Source organism: Arachis ipaensis, chromosome B08, assembly GCF_000816755.2.
Source record: "Arachis ipaensis cultivar K30076 chromosome B08, Araip1.1, whole genome shotgun sequence".
In the NCBI taxonomy this organism is placed as follows: Eukaryota; Viridiplantae; Streptophyta; class Magnoliopsida; order Fabales; family Fabaceae; genus Arachis; species Arachis ipaensis.
This window is the reverse complement of record NC_029792.2, coordinates 25698178-25715809: the sequence shown is the minus strand read 5'-3', so window position 1 is coordinate 25715809 and position 17632 is coordinate 25698178. Positions and strand designations below refer to the sequence as shown.

The 17632-nt window shown below is 35.0% G+C and overlaps 1 long non-coding RNA gene across 3 annotated transcripts; it reads right to left on the bottom strand.

The window, feature by feature from the left end:
• On the bottom strand, window positions 670–17034 carry LOC107612403. Of its 3 annotated transcripts, XR_002351584.1 has the most exons (4): window positions 16984–17034; window positions 16437–16866; window positions 16239–16336; window positions 670–681 (listed from the first exon to the last, which is right to left on the bottom strand). It is a non-coding gene; the product is annotated as an uncharacterized LOC107612403 (long non-coding RNA). The 3 variants fall into 3 exon arrangements; XR_002351582.1 differs by lacking the exon at window positions 670–681 and having other exon boundaries at window positions 16237–16336; XR_002351583.1 differs by lacking the exon at window positions 670–681 and having other exon boundaries at window positions 16237–16336; window positions 16997–17024.

The following is a 17632-nucleotide window of genomic DNA, read 5'->3' as shown; positions in this document are numbered from 1 at the left end:
AAGATAATGCTGATAGCCATTAGTTAATGCCTTGTCACATAATCATTCTTTTGAAATTGAACTAAAGTTTTAAGATATTTTTTTTCAGATGCTTGCAAAGAAAGTTGATGGACTGACAAACGCCATGGAAGTAGAGTTGAAGAGAATGAAGAGAGAAGCAGCTACAAGAGAGAATGAGGCTTCATCAACAAAGTCGGATGATAAGAAGAAAACCAGAACCATAAGCACCTCTAAAAGGTTTAGTAACTTAAAATTAATTTCCATGTTTGGTGTGTTTGTTGAAAACTACACTATGACATTGTTATTAAATTGCTGCAGGGTGACGAAAGATCATTGATGATTCTTTGTTTGGAGATAGTTCGAGACAAATTATTTATCTATGACAGTCTGTGATTTTTTCTTCTATAATGTAAATGCAAAACTAAGAGAAATGAAAAGAAAAAAAAACTGGTGATGCGGTTTCCTGAAATAAACTTTCATTGACGAAAGTTCAGTATTAGAATTTGATTATGTATATACTGACGTATTCTTATTCAACATATAGATCCATGTATATGATATGGTCTGTGATTATGACTTGTGAGTTAGTTATACTAGTTCGTCCATAAATTAATGTTGGATAAAATTGCTATTATCTTGGAGTAACTTGTCCAAATACCAGAAATAATAAATTTTTTTCTCCTGACATGAAAGCTTAACGATGCAATCATCTTATAATTCAATGTTTGGCAAGTCTGTAAGAGTCGCAGGCATAAAATTTGACAAAATTTACAGATTTTCATGTGACTCCCCTGACAGTAATTATCTACCCACCACAATAGATAATTGACACCTGAATAGGGTCTTTATTACTCTAGTTCATCGCCAAACTTCACAAAAATGATTTTTCATTCCGATCTAGTAATATTCAATAATGTGTGGGTTATTGCAGGCCTGACTATATAAAGGTTAGGTTGGGTTATCCTCTAACACAGTTGTGGTTCCTAGAATGGTTGGCATGAGACCTGTGGCCATCATGTAAGTTCAGTTTTTACTTATTTCAAGTAGTTAGTTAAAAGCCTGTTTATATGTTGTCATTTTTTGTCAAAATTTGTTGCATACTAAGGTAAAGGTCGAATTTTGTTGCATACTAAGCTAAATTATTTCGACCGTGTGTATTCATTGTCATCCCCATTGATCTCTTGTTTGGAACAAAGGTGTAGGATAGGAGAGGAATTGGTATTCCCTAATTTTCCCCCAGTATTAGTTTAATTAAGAAAATAATATGTGTATGTTGTGCTTGGATTTGTGCTCTGTGAACTAACCCGTAAAAAATATTCATTTTTATAGTGCAGGTCACTGTACAAGTAAAGTGGGCCAGTGCCAAAAAAAAATCTTCATGACAAGTTTCTTCATCTAGTGGCTCGAATATGAGGAAGCTGTACTTCATCTGGAAATTTAAGCCCAAGCATGTGCTATATGATTCTCCTAACCCTTGGAGGCAATTTCACCTTTGATTCAGGTAATTTTTTTATCCGTTTATGGATATGTCTGATAATTGTAGTTCTTTACCCTTTTAAATTTCTGATTGAATAACAGTTTTTAGTAGATTATTTTCGTAAAATGTTTGTGCCAAAGTTGAGTTTGATAACAAATATGACTGCGTTAAGTTGATATAAGTTTCGTAATCTTTATAGTAAGGTGGTTAGGATAACACTATTATAAATCACTTTTAGTTGAAGAACACTACACGAGACATAAAATTAGATAAAAACAATTTGGTACATAAACAAAACTTTTAGTTAAAAGGAGTTTAAACCAATGAAAAACAAAAAAAAGTGACATATTTTAAACTCAATTCAACAAATTGATTTAAAACATTAAAAAAAAGAGCTTAACGAATAGCATAAATTATTACAAGAAAAAGTAAAAAGATATCCAAAAAACAACCATATAGATGTCTAATCAGAAGACTAGTTATAGATGTTCATAGGAAAGTTCTATAATCGATTAAATCTGAATGATTTAATTGTGTCTAATTTCTACACTGGAAACATCCCTTCAAAATACTTGAGCGTAGACCTAACTGTTATAGGGTGTGGTGTTTCTAGGGTAGGCCATTCTCTCCTTACTAATAGATTCCTAGTGCCATGTTCAATGTCATATTCTGTCAACATAAGCTCTCTGTACCTGGAATTCAGGAGTAAATCTCTTTCCTTTGAATTGTTAACTAACAGAATTAGATTATGATCCACGAATAGTAATAGATTTTCTCTTATGGTTCGACTTCCAAACCTGTAGTATTGCTCGAATATTTTGTTTTCACGAACGTCTTCATTCAAGCGTCAAATTAATGCGACATAACCAAATTTATTTTGTGTATGAGCGAGGAGTGCAAGTTTGTCCTTGTGGACCAGTAAACTGTGATTGCTATATAATGCTCCTACTGGAATAGAGACCTCACTAAAAGATTCATATTTGAGACTGTAACTTAAAAGACTTTGGAGTAGCATAACTATCTCCTATACCAGTTATCCAGTATGAATGACCATTTTGAAAAACAGAGTTAGGGTCAATTTTTTCAACACCAGGCAGACAATTAACACAGTGAAACCATGAAGATCACATTGAACAATATCTAGAGAAAAAAATGTAGGGATCAGAAATATCTCTTTTGCACATATGTATGATGTTGTAAGCATCTAAATTTGGGACATAACCAAAACCATAAATAGAGAAATATGATCTACCGTGCTCCATGTGGGTGTCCAAAATTTTTCTAGAATGTCTTGTTGTTGGATTCCATACTAAAAGTCTTGTGTCGTTTTGGTCCCAGGAGAACTTGACACATATGTTCCCATTTGACGTTCTGACGATACGAAACCACCCAAAAGAGCCAACTCCGAAAGGTTGCTAAACATTAATAGGTTCTCCCGAAACAGCATCCACTATGACTAGTGAATCTGAACCCATTAAGAGTATTGAATATCCAACATAAAACAAAACATGTTGATCTAACACAACTTGTCTTCGCATGTGCTCTAAGCATGTGTTCGGTTGGCTTAGGCGTTGGAGTCAGAATTTATTCAAGCACATACATCTTCCTACTACTTTGGCACTACTTCGCAAAAAAATTTCTTGAAGCAGTTCATCCGGAATAACCGGTAATGGAAGATAATTTAGTTGGAATTCACTCATTTCTTCTCTAGGCATGGTTGGCAGTGTAGCTTTTTGGTAAGTAAATGTATGATGTAGTTTATTTGCTAGAAGTCCTCGGTTGTTTTATAAGATATGAAGTTAAATTTGTCCAAGCGATTAATTGTGTGAGATGTTACATCCAATCAAAATTGGGATGGCAGAACATTGTATTACCGGTATCATTGTTATGAGTTAGAATAACCTGTTGTTGACCAGAAAAGGTTCTCGTCTCCCAACATTTTTTCATTGCCTATGCGAACACATAAATTCAGTGGGAGTTCCAACAAACTTGATTAAATCTTATTTTTTCATTATATGCTTCTTAATTTTGCAAATAACAACTGGCTAGACATTTTCATTATGGAAGAGAAACGGCTACAATTCAATTCTATTGGTTTAAAATGTGTCTTTATTTTGCTATTAGAATCATTAATCAGACCTACCGATTACGTTGCAAGTTGTTTTTAAAAATTTTTTAAATCAAATCCGAGGGTGGCATTTGTTTAAAAAAAATAGTAAATTGTAGGATCCAATTCATGGCATCTAATAAATCTGATGGTCAAATTTATACCCTTTAAATAAAAAAGTACCATAATCAAGCATTAGAGCCTTATAATCCATCATCCTAAAAATCACCATTTCCATTCCAATATGATGATTTATGCAGCTTATGTACACTCTTGTTATTTATGTTTCACTACCTAAGTAGGAGGTTACTATTGGGTCGAAGCTTGATCAAAATATTAGATTGCATATCAAATTTGACAAGAAGGATATAAATAACAGTGAGAGCATGACGTAACCGGCTCATCACGTTAACCCAAATGAGTTGCAAGACCAAGTTTTTGATCATATAATAAATGCAATACAAACGAAAACTAATATAAATTACTGCAAAAACAACCATAACATGTCTTCATAACTTATTACAAATATTAAAGTATGACCACACTAAGTAAATAAAACACTTATTTAAAGGACATAGTTAGAACTCAGAGCAGATTTCCTTTCCCATTAACCATTCTTTCCTCCTTTTATATATTTCACTGAAGTATGTCTTTGATGTTTGAAGCACTTCCTATGATTTTAAATTGAACGGTTTCATGATGAGATCAATAGCCAGCCGCAAATTTGTGCTATCATTTACCTGAGTTAAAAAAATTTTGATGTAAGCATACGTAAGATTTTAAAAGAGTATACGAAACCATGAATCGAATTTTTTAATTACATGGATTATGTAGTCATCCCGCCATTGGCACTCCCTCATCCAGGTAGCCACCCAAACACCACAATCATTCCTTGCACATTAAAAACATTTTGTTATAATCTATAATTACGTTAATTTCTTACCGTAAAGGATCATAGCACAAGAAACAGGATTATTTAGCATATCATGGTCCATAAACAAAGCTGGAAGAAAAAGCAGTGTATAGTACATTAACAATATAAATACCATTGTAGCATCCTTAAATTGTGATAAAAAATAATTATTCAACACAAACTAACAAAAGAATAAATGTCTGGTCAGTTCTTTAGAAATCAACTAGCCAGATAAAATTGTTTGGTATCTTACAAGTCATCCCTTTGCTTGCCAATCCCGACAAGGTTTATTATAGGAAAATCTGAAATTACTGGTCTGTGTGTTGACTGGTAAGCATAAAAGGTTGAGTCATCAAGCATCTCCTCAACAAACAAAGCCTATAATGAGAGTAAAATTTATTTCATATGTATCAAGTCTTTTGAGTGTTCAAGTAATATAGAATCTCTAGTTCTTGTCATTAGAAGTGTTAGAGCATTACCATTAGTTTGACACTACGACGGCGCCTGGTTTTGCTTGAGATGCATGGCTTAGAATCTAGTAATATAAGGTGCCTTTTTTTTTATGTCTATTACAACTAGGTACCAGTGCATGTTATCCTCATTCATTGGAACGAAAATCTAACATTATTACACACATAAGTGATATTCAAATAAGAATTTAGTATTAACAAAAACATGTACTGTGATCCATGAAGTACAAACTTACCTTGCATAGGTTTTCAAACTCTCCCATGGATTTCTCAGCGTAATAGTGTTTCAAAGTCTTTGGCGAGTGACTCCAATTAAGGACAAATTGCTAAAATTTGAGTTTACCAGTATATGTATAAGCAAATAATGCAAAAATAAACGTAAACCAACCCATGAACAATTGTTTGCACTCACCAAAAATGTAGTCGGTAAAAACCACATGCAGGAAAACCTGGTGTCCTTACGTGCATCAGCCATGATCATGCTTGATGTCAAGTTTATTATCTAGTTTAGCATTGGAGGTTTGACGACCATTAAGAAAAATATAAACGCAATTATTCCCTTACTACAACATGTTTGTATGGTTATAAATTCTTTCACGAAATTAAATAATGGTAATGAGGGAGATCCATACCTCATCCACCAATGGTTTGTTTGGTAGTAGAGTATACATGACTCTCTTATTAGCGTGTCACAAGTTTGTCTGTGAAATTATCTCTGAATTTATATCATCATCTATCAAATTTAAACCAAATACGTACGTAACGACTGAAACTTCGTCTTTGCACAATGCCATATCATCTGAGGGACAAAACAGAACAAGCATCCACTGAGATAATGATTAGTTACCCGTTAGTTATTAATACTTATATAACACAGAAGACCTATAATACAACGTTAATAGGAGATAACCCACTGCAAGTATCTTTGCGAACTCCTTCCTTAGTGGCAACTTGCGATCATCTGAGTTGAAGTAGCTAATATACACAACTTTGTCTACGCTATTCGGTATGATTAGTTCTATATCTGTCTTTCAGTACCATCATCACAGAACAGATTACGGCAAATTACGTATTCACCGGGCGTGGTTTGTTCACACTTCGAAGACTTTGAACAACACTCCATATCTTGATGCGAAGTTGAATCTGCGCCTTGTTGAATACTAGACATGTTGGATATGTTCTTTTTGGATGAATCTAGATTCTTCTCAAGTGTACCTGATGGCATACTGAATCCGCTCATGATCACAGGCATTAATGTAGGGTTGAAGTTATCGGCCAGACCATTTCAAAGATTAACGTGTGTAGCATAGTTCCGAACAATGGATAACACGTTTTGGCCAGGAAAGCAATCAGGTTAGACAGTGTATTCATCATGGTCGACATTTGCGTCACTACATCTTTTAGGGAGCCTTCTTCGGCGGTAATTCTACCGAAGTCCTCGCCAATATCTTTATCGGTTCCACTATTAAACTTTACATGTAGGCACTGGTCATGCATGGTGCTTCTGTGGAGACTGCGATAAACAACACATAAAATTTGTCGATATTCTATTAGGATTCAATTTAAAATATGAATGATAATTTATTGGAATACATTTTATTTCTAACCTGGATGACAGTTCTATGACTTCCTTATCGACGACTTTCCTTGAAATTTTCCTAGTTTGTTTATTTTTTGCTTCGTCATCTCCTTTTTCTATCTTTTGTGTTGAGTGTCACTTCCCTTTGCCCACCATTGGATGTTTGGGTTTTGTAAATTTTTTTTAAAAAATAAACAAGAAAAATATTGAAACATGTAGCTTTAATGAGTTGCACTCCACTACCAACCACAATTTCTTAAAATAATAACAAACATGGTGGCTAGACCTTATTATTCAAGGAGTTCTGACAGCAGATTGATATTTCTAGACCCCTAATATATGAAGTTGTTAACGTAGTCAGATAATAAACTTTCCTAACATTTTTCCAATGATTTATTTCATTTAAAACTCTATTTTCTGATTGGTTAAACAGAAGGCTCCATACTTTCGACTAAAATTTGTAGTTTTCACTAAGTGTTGTTCTTTCCATGCATTAGTTGATTTATTTAACCAACATTGAATTGTTTGTATTATTCAAAGCTAGTTAAAGTTTTCATGCAACTGTGTCATTCATTAGTTATAAGTGTTTTAATTTCAGTAATGAATGCTTGTCTCCAAAAAATTTAATTATCATTTGTCTGCATGTAAAACTAATTAAAATTTTGATCCATTTTTATTATGATAAAAAAGTAATTATCTCCAAAAAATATTAATTATCATATTCATATGTATGATCTATTTTTATCAAAATTGTATGTAGATAATTATTTTAGGTTGTTATCATAAACTTGATATTTTTTTTCCAACTACCGTTCAGTAAAAAATTAATTGACGCAACATTAGACTCCATCAACTTAGCCACAAAAGCTAGGTTTGAATATCATACACGTATTGGGTCAATAACGCGAAGAAAGAGTATATTTTTTCCATTTCCTATGAGTTATATTCCCTTTCATTAATGTTGTATTACATTACCTGTCTCCCATAGAGTTCTACGTCTTATTCTTTGTCTTGAACACTCTTCATCTAATTTATTGCTTATTGACTTTTTGCATTTCTCTTTTTACCATCACCTATATAGTTCTAGGAGAATCAACTTACCAACTATTTTCCCAAAACCAAAAAGATAACCCACGTTCTCCAAACGTAAATTACAATATAATAACACCCCGAACCCTTAACCCATAAATCCTAAACCCATACACACTCTAAGTCTAAACCATAAACCTATAAACCCTAAACCACCAAACCCTTTAGTCTTGAGCCTTGAGCCTTGAGCTCTAACCCATAACCCATAAACCATAAACACTAAACCCTAAATCATAAATCCTAAACCCTAAACCCTAAATCAATAACCATAAACTGTAAACCACAAACCCCAAACCCAAAACCCTAATGCCTGACCCCTAAATCCTATACCCCAAATCAAGAAACCCGAACCCCAAACTCTATACCATAAACCCTAAACCCTAAATGTTAAACCATAAACCATAAACCCTAAACCATAAACCCCTCAGCACTGAACCATGAGCCTGACCCCTGAGCCCTAAACCATAAACACTAAATCCTAAACCATAAACCCTAAATTGTAAACCAAAACCCTTAAACCCTAAATCATAAACACTAAACTCTAAACCCTAAACCATAAACACTAAACCCTAAACCCTAAACCATAAACCCTAAACACTAAACCATAATAAATAAACCCTAAACCATAAACATTAAACCCTAAACCATAAATCCTAAACACTAAACCATAATCACTAAACCATAAACCCTAAATCCTAAACCCTAAACCATAAACCATAATCACTAAACCCTAAACCCTAAACCCTAAACCATACACCTCTGAACCCCTAAACCCTAAATCCTGAACCATAAACCCTAAAACTCAAACCCCAAATCCCAATATTCAAACACTAAATCCTAAATCCTAAACCCCAAACACCGAACCCTAAACAATAAACTATAAACCATAAACACTAAACCGTAAACACTAAACCCTAAACCTTAAATCCTAAACCCTAAATTCTGAACCACAAATCCCAAACCCCAAACCCTAATGCCTAAACCCTAAACAATAAATACTAAACTCTACACCATAAACTGTAAACCCTAAATCTCAAACCCCAAACCCTAAACACTAAACCGCAAACCCTAAACCCTAAAGACTAAACCGCAAATCCTAAATCCCAAACACTAAACCATAAACCCTTAACCCTAAGTCATAAACCATAAACCCATAAAGCCTAAAACCTAAACTCTAAACCATAAATTAGTGACCATACCCTTAACCCCAAACTCTGAACCCTAAACCCTAAACTCTAAATCCCAAACCCCATTCCCCAAACCATATAACCTAAACCCTAAACCCTAAATCCCGTACACAGATCCCTAAACCCTCATCCCCCAAACCTAAAACAATAATAAAAATAAAATTATTGAAAGTATTTAAAAAGAGTACTAAAATATGTTATTTTATATGTTATTTTTAATTTAATAAATAAATATTAATTTTTATTATTTTTAATGTCATATTATATTTTTTTAGTAATTTAACTAATTATGTATTTACCTGATTTTAACTAATATTAATCAATTTAACTTATTTTTTTCCCTATTATAATTAGGTTAATCAAGTTTCTTCTATTAGATTAATCAACTCTAAATCGTACCAAGTGGTATCCATAGGCCACATAATATGAAGGCCATTAATTAATATTCCATGGTAGGTGATGGTTAGTCTAGGACAACGAGCAACAACATATTACCATAAATTAGTGACCATATTGCATGCGTACAAAAACGAGGCCTCGACTGGGTCGAGTGACCATAATACTATAATTCATAACATTCCATACTTTGTCGCATGCAACATGGATAGTCGAAGGAAGTCCGCAGGCATGACCACTAAATGTTTGGACATGTTTCATGGCATTGATCGAACTACCATTAAGATGCTGACACAATTCCTTCACTGTGACGTGACACATTCTTTGATGGTCCCAAAATAGGATCAACTTCCAAACCGTACCCCATACATGAACCTTGTGGTCTCTGATGGTATGAACGCCCATTTCGGTGCTTCTGGACACCAAATCAAAATAGAAAAATTGTATTGACGCGTGGCTAGCTGGAGTTCTACAAAAGGTGCCAAATCAATCTGGACTCTATGCTCAATTTCAAACACAAAAAAACTCAGAATTCCAGGTCTAAATCTTTGATTTTGGTGGCATTGAGAATTCATACCAACCCGACCTCTGGAAGAACAGCCATATGAAAGAAAAGGTAACTTCGAAGCTGCAAAATGTGTCAACAATCCTTCTTTAGAGAAGGCTAAAGATGTTGCTGCAAGGGTATCCTCCAAGTGGCCCTTCTTTGTTATGGAACTAACTGGGCCAATGTTGTCTTCTTGATTGTTGGTAAGCTTATACTATGTGCAACCTCTTGTGTTAATGATATATTCCACCTTAATCATTACACGCACTAATTGTTACTAATTTATCATGTGCTATCATCAGCCCAATGTCCCGCATCTTAGTCACTTCACTGCTCAGAGGCACCCTCTCCTACTTATCCACGACCACATAGAGGTTGAAGCTACATACACAAGATACAGTGGAAAAAGAAATGGTAGCTTCGGGGTTATTTCTGGAGCATGGAAAACTTTTGCTTCCTTGTGCAACTTCAAGCCAAGCGGTGTAGGGGTCTTTGAGGTCATCTCCATTGATCCGCTCACAATCATCTAGGTTCGATGCAGATAGGATGCTCCAAGATCAAGGGCTTATTGTCTCCTGTCCCTGAATTTACAATATCTTTGCGTATATTTTGCTAAGACTTTCAGTATGTAGTAGGTGATAATTTAGTAACATTACTATCCTTTTTGGTACTTCTACTTGTTTGTGCAGTATTGGGGATTAATACACTTATGGCTTTCAGACAAATTAGTTTTTAACTAGTGATTGCGTACTATTGCACACCTCCATCTTCAATGATCGTCTTTCGTTACTTTTACCAATTTTATGATGTTACTGAGCATGTTGAAAGAATTTCCAGGTCGTTAAGTTACTAGAATTATTTTTAAATTTTTTACCTATTTGTTGTGTTGTTTTGTGACTATATTTTTCAAAAAAATAAAATAAAATAATGATTTCAAGCAAAAAGGTTACATTAGAACGGATTTAGGAAATGGCTAAATACAAATAAACCGAACTCAGAACCTTGCGTTCAAACCCCTCTTCCCTGAAAACCCCTCTACCTTTACTATTTCCTTTTTGTCATTATTGTCATCAAACTCTTTATACTCATCACCACCACTTATTAGAGGATTCCACAAAATTTTTTTACACTAAACAATTGTAAACACTAAACCCCAAATGAATCAAGCCTAATTATCCAATGTTTGATATCTTCAATGTTGATCCTAGAAGGACCAGGTTGAACTTTCCCCGCCGTATACAATTCCTTTGGTGGTCTGGATTTGTTCATACATTGTAAAATAAGACATGAGTCATTCCCAACCAAATCCAAACATATTTTCTATAACTCGTGCCGTTAGTTTACTACATTAAACCATACATATTGACCCTATATTAGTATTGCACGAAAGTTTGAAAACGGTTGTTCCAATGTAATCAACTTCTCTTATGCATAGCCTCGAACAACGCCATGTAGGATACTTTATCCATAAAGCATTGACAAAGGTAACGGAAATCCGACATCATCCTGTACGTGTGTTGTGGCTTTTGTTTCGTCCATGTCATGTTTATTGCATTCATTGTTTGTGAATGAGTGTCCTTGCTGTTGGTGTGATAGATTGACCTCTTGATTTCATAAAGTACTTAATACACAAATCATAATCTGGCATAAACGCATCATGGTAGACCCCGCGTATTGTTTAAAAGGAGTTGTACACACCTATTTTGCATAGTGTAAGTTTCGGGAGTCTACTCCATTGTGGGACATCCCATCCATGGATACCCTGTTTTCATGGAGATTCAACTATTTTAAAAAATAAACAAAAAAGTTTCATAAAACATGATGTACATTTATGTACCCAATTAATTGGAAGAATAGAACAGGTTGAGATTCAAGCAATAACCTCATAAAACGTGTTGTGTTTACCATTCCATTTCCTCAAATCCTTGGCCATAAATTTACTAGCTCCACCCTTTTTAAAAACATGCGTACATAGACGTTAACCATCACATAATTTCATGTTTTTGAAATGGACACCTACCAAATAGTTTTCACCAGCATCAACTCAATTGTAATAAGAAAATCATACCTTCGTCTTAGGTCGTGATAGGTCTTCAGACTTAACTGAATTCAACTTCGAAGAATTAGCATACCTTTGTTGGCTGAAATCAACCTTGGCTGATGCATTCCTATTTGATTGCTCGCAAGGGATACCTTGCTCACTATCATGCATCAGATCTGGACAGCGCTTGTAGTAATGACCGTACTTGTGGAAATAAAAGCATGCTCTCTTCTTCCTCCAAGAAGACCTCTTGAAAGGGGCACCTTTACATTTGACAACAAACAGATCATTGATGCCTTCCACATTCGGTTCTGGAGTGGATGTGCCATGTTTGCGTGACTGCAAGCGAATAATTAGCTTCACAAACTCAGTCTAGACTTCATAAAATCAGTAACGTTTTTACAAGCATTATCACACAGCTTTTTGCAATTGGATGCCAATGCACCAACTCAAAACTTTAAGACCCTTTCAACGTTCTCGTTCACAGGTATTATTGGGCTAATAAATTCATTCTTTGCATTCATAGTCCACCTTTTGTATATCAGACTCCGGAAACACAAGGAGGTTTTCAAACTTCATGGCACAGAAAATGTGACTACAAGGAATGCCACATGATTCAAACAGCTTGCACTAGCACGCGAACTGATTTTTACTTCTGTCGAATTCCACCCGTCGATCTTTGGTTGGGTCTCCGAGAGCAGTCACATTGAACTCGACCTTGTCCGAGACCATGCTTAATACCTTGATATTCAAAGCCTCTGCCCTCTGAATCTCATTACGAATTTCCTTAAAAATGTTGCGAGTGAAATAACATGATGCAAATCTTTCATATGCCTCCAACGAAGTAATCATGACTGGCTTAGAGCACTGAGACTTAAAGTCAGCTACTAATTCATTGTTTTGATACTCCTTTAAGGCCCTATCCAGGTTATGCATGAAGTTGATGAATGTATTCTTGCAATTAACGTCAAATTTGATGAGAGAGTTTATACCTTCACACTGTGACGTCATCCTTATGTACCCAAAAAACTTTTCCCTTAAGAAATAATAGGACTACATCGCACGAGTTTCGTAAGTCTTTTTCATCCACGTATTCCCAACAAGGTTGTGCTTATCCAAAATGGCTTCCCATCTTCGATCAAAGTCTATGCTGTCGTTGTTGTCGTATATAAGACCCTTAAAATCCCTAGGAAATTAAGATTCTTTATATTTTCACATGCATTTCTCTGAAGATGCGATCCGCATAACCGATGGGTCGCATCAGGAAGAACATTCTTTATTGCATCTCGCATGGCAAGGTGATGACGAAATTAATGTATCTTCCGTAATTAATTATCGGCAAGTGCACCAGATCGTATCAAGTAATAAAACTCACAAGAGTGTGGTCGATCCCACGAGGATTAATGGATTAAGCAAGCAATAGTTGATTAATTATTCTAGTTAGACGATTCAATTTTGAGTGATAAGCAAACAAGGAATGTAAATGACTTGAAATTAAATGAAAGCAATAAAGAACAAAAAAGTAAATGATAAGAATGTAAAGTGCTGAAAATTAAAGTGCAAGAATGTAAATTGTAAGGAATGGAAAGTATAAGAAAGTAAAGTGCAAGAAAGTAAATAACTAGAAAGTAAAACTAAGTGAAGCATTTCTACAAACACTTGGAAGGCACAAATGTGTAAAAGTAAATAAAGCTATAAATGTGCATAAGTAAATGACAAGAATTAAAGACAAGAAGTAAATAACAAGAATTAAGAATGAAATTAACATTGAGATCAAGAGATATTGCATTCTTAGGATCAATAGTTTTCATCTCCTCTTCAATCATGCAACTCATTGACCTCTTGGCAATCATGAGTGATTGAATCCCAATGTCTTGGTAATTCAATCTCCCCAATCTTGATCAATAGCCAATTTCTTGGTCTAATTGCTCATGAGAAAAGATGAAGAATGGTCCCTAATTATACCACACACTTTTTTAGACCCAAATAATGGATAGATTAAATGTCATAATATCCCATCCATACCCAAATCTACTCAAGTGTGAGAAGGATTTTCAAGCATCATTCTATGATTCCTTTCCCAAGGTTCACATAGAATTCATGTACATTCAATCTCTTTCCCAAGATAATTGAATGCTTAAATGAAGAACGAAAATCCTTCAAGTAAATCAAAGAGAGATGAAGAGAAGAAGAAGAATAAAAATAAATTAATCTATCAAATAGCAATAGAACTCTCTTTCCCAATGTTGGAAATTAGAAGCTCATAACTAAATATTTACAAAAGTGTATATGAAAGAAATGGAAGAAGAGAAGAGGATGAGAGTGAAAGGAGAGTGGAGTCACCTCCACCCCTCCATGGTGTGTGTAAAATGATGAATCTAAAGCCCCATTTATAAGCTACCTAAATTACAAATTCAAATGAAATTACAATCAAATGCAAATTTCCTAATTACTTCTAGATGATTCTTGTGGCCTTGATTGATTGTTAATTGTGGCTTCACTTGGGCTTATGAAATTTTAATTCTCTTCATGGAAGCTTGAAACATTGAAGAATAAATGAAGGAATTTGAGTATTTGGAAGTGGCCCAATGTGGAGTGTCATTGAAGTGGCATTTTGGGCTTTTGAAGGTTTGGGAAACCTTACTCGCTGAAATATTGATCTATTTGGGTCCCCCAATTAAATGCCCACTATAAACTGTTATATATCATTGAAAAGACTTGGATCTCAGCTTTCTAACGCCGCTGGAAGCATGTTATTTGGACTTCTCTAACCCAAGTTATGATCTTTTAAAGGTGAAGAGGTCAGTCTGGCATGTTTGCTGAAAATTTGGCCCGGCGTGCCACGCCCAGACATGCCTAGCCACACACCGGGTATGTAGCGCTGAATGAATTGCGATTTGAACCCTCAAATCTAGTGTCCACTATAAAATGTTATATATGGTTGGAAAGCTCTGGAAGTCTACTTTCCAATGAAGCTAGAATAACCTCATTTAGAGCTTTGTAGCTTGAGTTATACTTGTTGGAGTGTGAAGAGGTCAGGATTGTAAATCCTCTTTGCTTCTCTTTGAGTTTGTTTCCAACTCTTTTGTCACCTTGGGAGTGTGCTTCCTCTATTAGTGCTTTTATTGCTTCTTTTTTATCATTTTCTACAAAATTCATTAACTCAAGCAATCAAAGCAATATTCAACACTAAAAGGGAGGCGCGTAATGGCGGCGGTTTTTTTCTTGATTAGCGGCTGTTTTAAACTACCACAAAATCAATGGCCGACGGTTCATCATACCGCCAAGGATATTGGCGCCGGCACTAGGTTTGGTCGCAGTTTTTAGTAATTGGCGGTATGACCGCCACTAGATCAATATTTCGCGGCCATCGTACAAAAAATCGCCGGCAAATGCGAGTGACACGATTTCTGTCATGTTTACCGGCGGTTCTAAAACCGCCGCTATTTTCCTAGTTGTTTTCGAGTGGACGCGGTTTTCGCGGCGATTCTAAAACTGCCCCGAAACGGAAATAAGGTTTTCGGCACAGTTATCGGCGGTTGTAAACTGCCGCAATACCAATAAGATAAATTCACACTCTTCAGCGGTTCAAAACCGCCACTAAATAAAGAAAAATTAAAAAAAAAAAAGAAAATTTGGATTTTTTTTAAATAAATCGTACAATTTTTTTTAAATACTATAGAACTATTTTTTTTGGCATTTTTAATTTTTTATTATTTTAAGAGTTAATATTTTCAACCTCAGAATCCAAACTTGTATCAAAAACAAAAAATTATCTACAAAACAAAATAATATATTCATGAAAGTACGAAGAAGACAAATTTTCTACAAAGAGTTGTATAATCTAATTCAAAAAAAGTTTACTTCAAACCAAAATAAAACTAATCCTAATACATTATTCTTCACTCTATCATTTCATGGAACTCATCCCTGCAGCGATGTCTGGTGGGAGCTCTTCACCCTGCCGTTGGTACAGATAAATCAGAGCATTCTCCATCGCCTTCCTCTTCAACTTCTAGCATTCCAGCTCTGCCTGCAGTTCTAACAGCTTCCTCTAGGTCTCCTCTACTTGGACTCCGTTGATAGGCGCACGTGAATTCGGTCCAACACCCACACCACGTACTCTACCAGGTTTCTCTTTTTCGAAAACCTGAGCAATGCAATCATTTTGAGACAACAATCTAGAAGACTCATCCTGTTGCTCAATCTCCTCAATTCTTTCCTACAGAAACAAATTAGCAAATACAATCATTTGGATCATGGATCCATCTCATGTCAAGAACACGCTAAACAAGATGATTAATGGTATCACTTTCATTATAATAACACACAACTATAAATGAAAAAATTGGTCTCAAAAGTTTATTTACATAAAACAACCAAAATAGAGATCATAATTTCATCGATCAATTATAAAAAGTAGTACTTATACCAATTACTCTTGCTTCATCATTGATATAAGAGCCATATTTTTTTGTGCACTTTGATCCATAACTCTCCTCTACCGACTCTTCTCCCTTGTTCTTCTGACTGTATCAACAAAGTTTATACCATCACCATATTCCACACAATCAAGAGAACTTAAGTCATAGAAATAGTTTTAAGGTGAGTGAATAAAAAAGTAAAGTACCTCTTCTTCCATCCGCCATGCAAAGCTTTTCGAACCACCAGTGTGGGTATATAGTTGCTTTGATCGATTAGACGCGCTTTTCCTGCACTTCTCCTGTTGGTCCATCAGAGACAAAGGGCAATTAGAAACTGATTTAAAAAGACTCAATGCTAAATAAATTGTAATGTTGTGTACCAATGAGTTACTAGATTACCTTTGATGCATTCGTTATAAACCTTGTCTTTAGTGGTAATCTTACATCAACTTTACTCACAGGTAGAAAATTTTCCATAGTTAGATCCTAGCAGACCAAGCATGCCACTCAACAGTCCAGCTTCGTCTCCAATTGCTTGCTTTGCGTTGTTGAACCTGAGCACGATCTTCCTACCGTTAGGCCATTCCATAGCCTCCCTCACGCTTAGTCTTGCCGGCTTGATTGTGCCGTCAGAATCTATAAGCCAAATATAATACGTCATATGTGTATCCATTGTGGACAGCATGCGAAGAAATTAATATATAGCATAGAGTTTAAATCTGATAGATAAAGAAAAATTATTAAATACGTTACCGATTATCTTAACTGCCCAAAACTCTGTAGTCTTGTGTTTTTTGCGACGCTGAGCACTAGAATCAACAATGGGGTCATAAGCTTCTTGATCAAGTGAATCTACATAATTTGTATTAGCTACCAAGTTTACGTGGCCTGGCTCCGAATTCTGAATATTAGTTGTGCTCGTTTGTGGAGCAGACCTTGGTACACTGCGTGGCAGATGGAATGGGCGTGCATTTGCAGGGACACTATCACCGCTGTCTGGGAGCATTTCAGAGTCATCGCGGTGGGCAGCCGAAGCCGGAGATGGAGCCGTGTGAGGTTGCTGACATCCTGGTCCTAATTTTGTTTTTTTCGTGTAACGACCTTTCTAAGCCATCTTAAAAGATAAATGACACCTATTTTTCAGCTAAAACGAATCACAATGAATGAAAGTCAAATCATGATGTATAGTTTCGTAATTCATAATTAAAGAATTAGCTGCTGAAAAACGAAAATTTTTCATGAAGTCAATTATCATACAATAATAAAATTAAAATAGTACGTAAAGAGTACATAGAAAATATACAAAAATAAAAAATATTGTTATGTATTTTTTATTGAAAAATTATAAAAATGAAATTAAAATATATAAACTAAAATTATAACTATTCTACTGAATTAAATT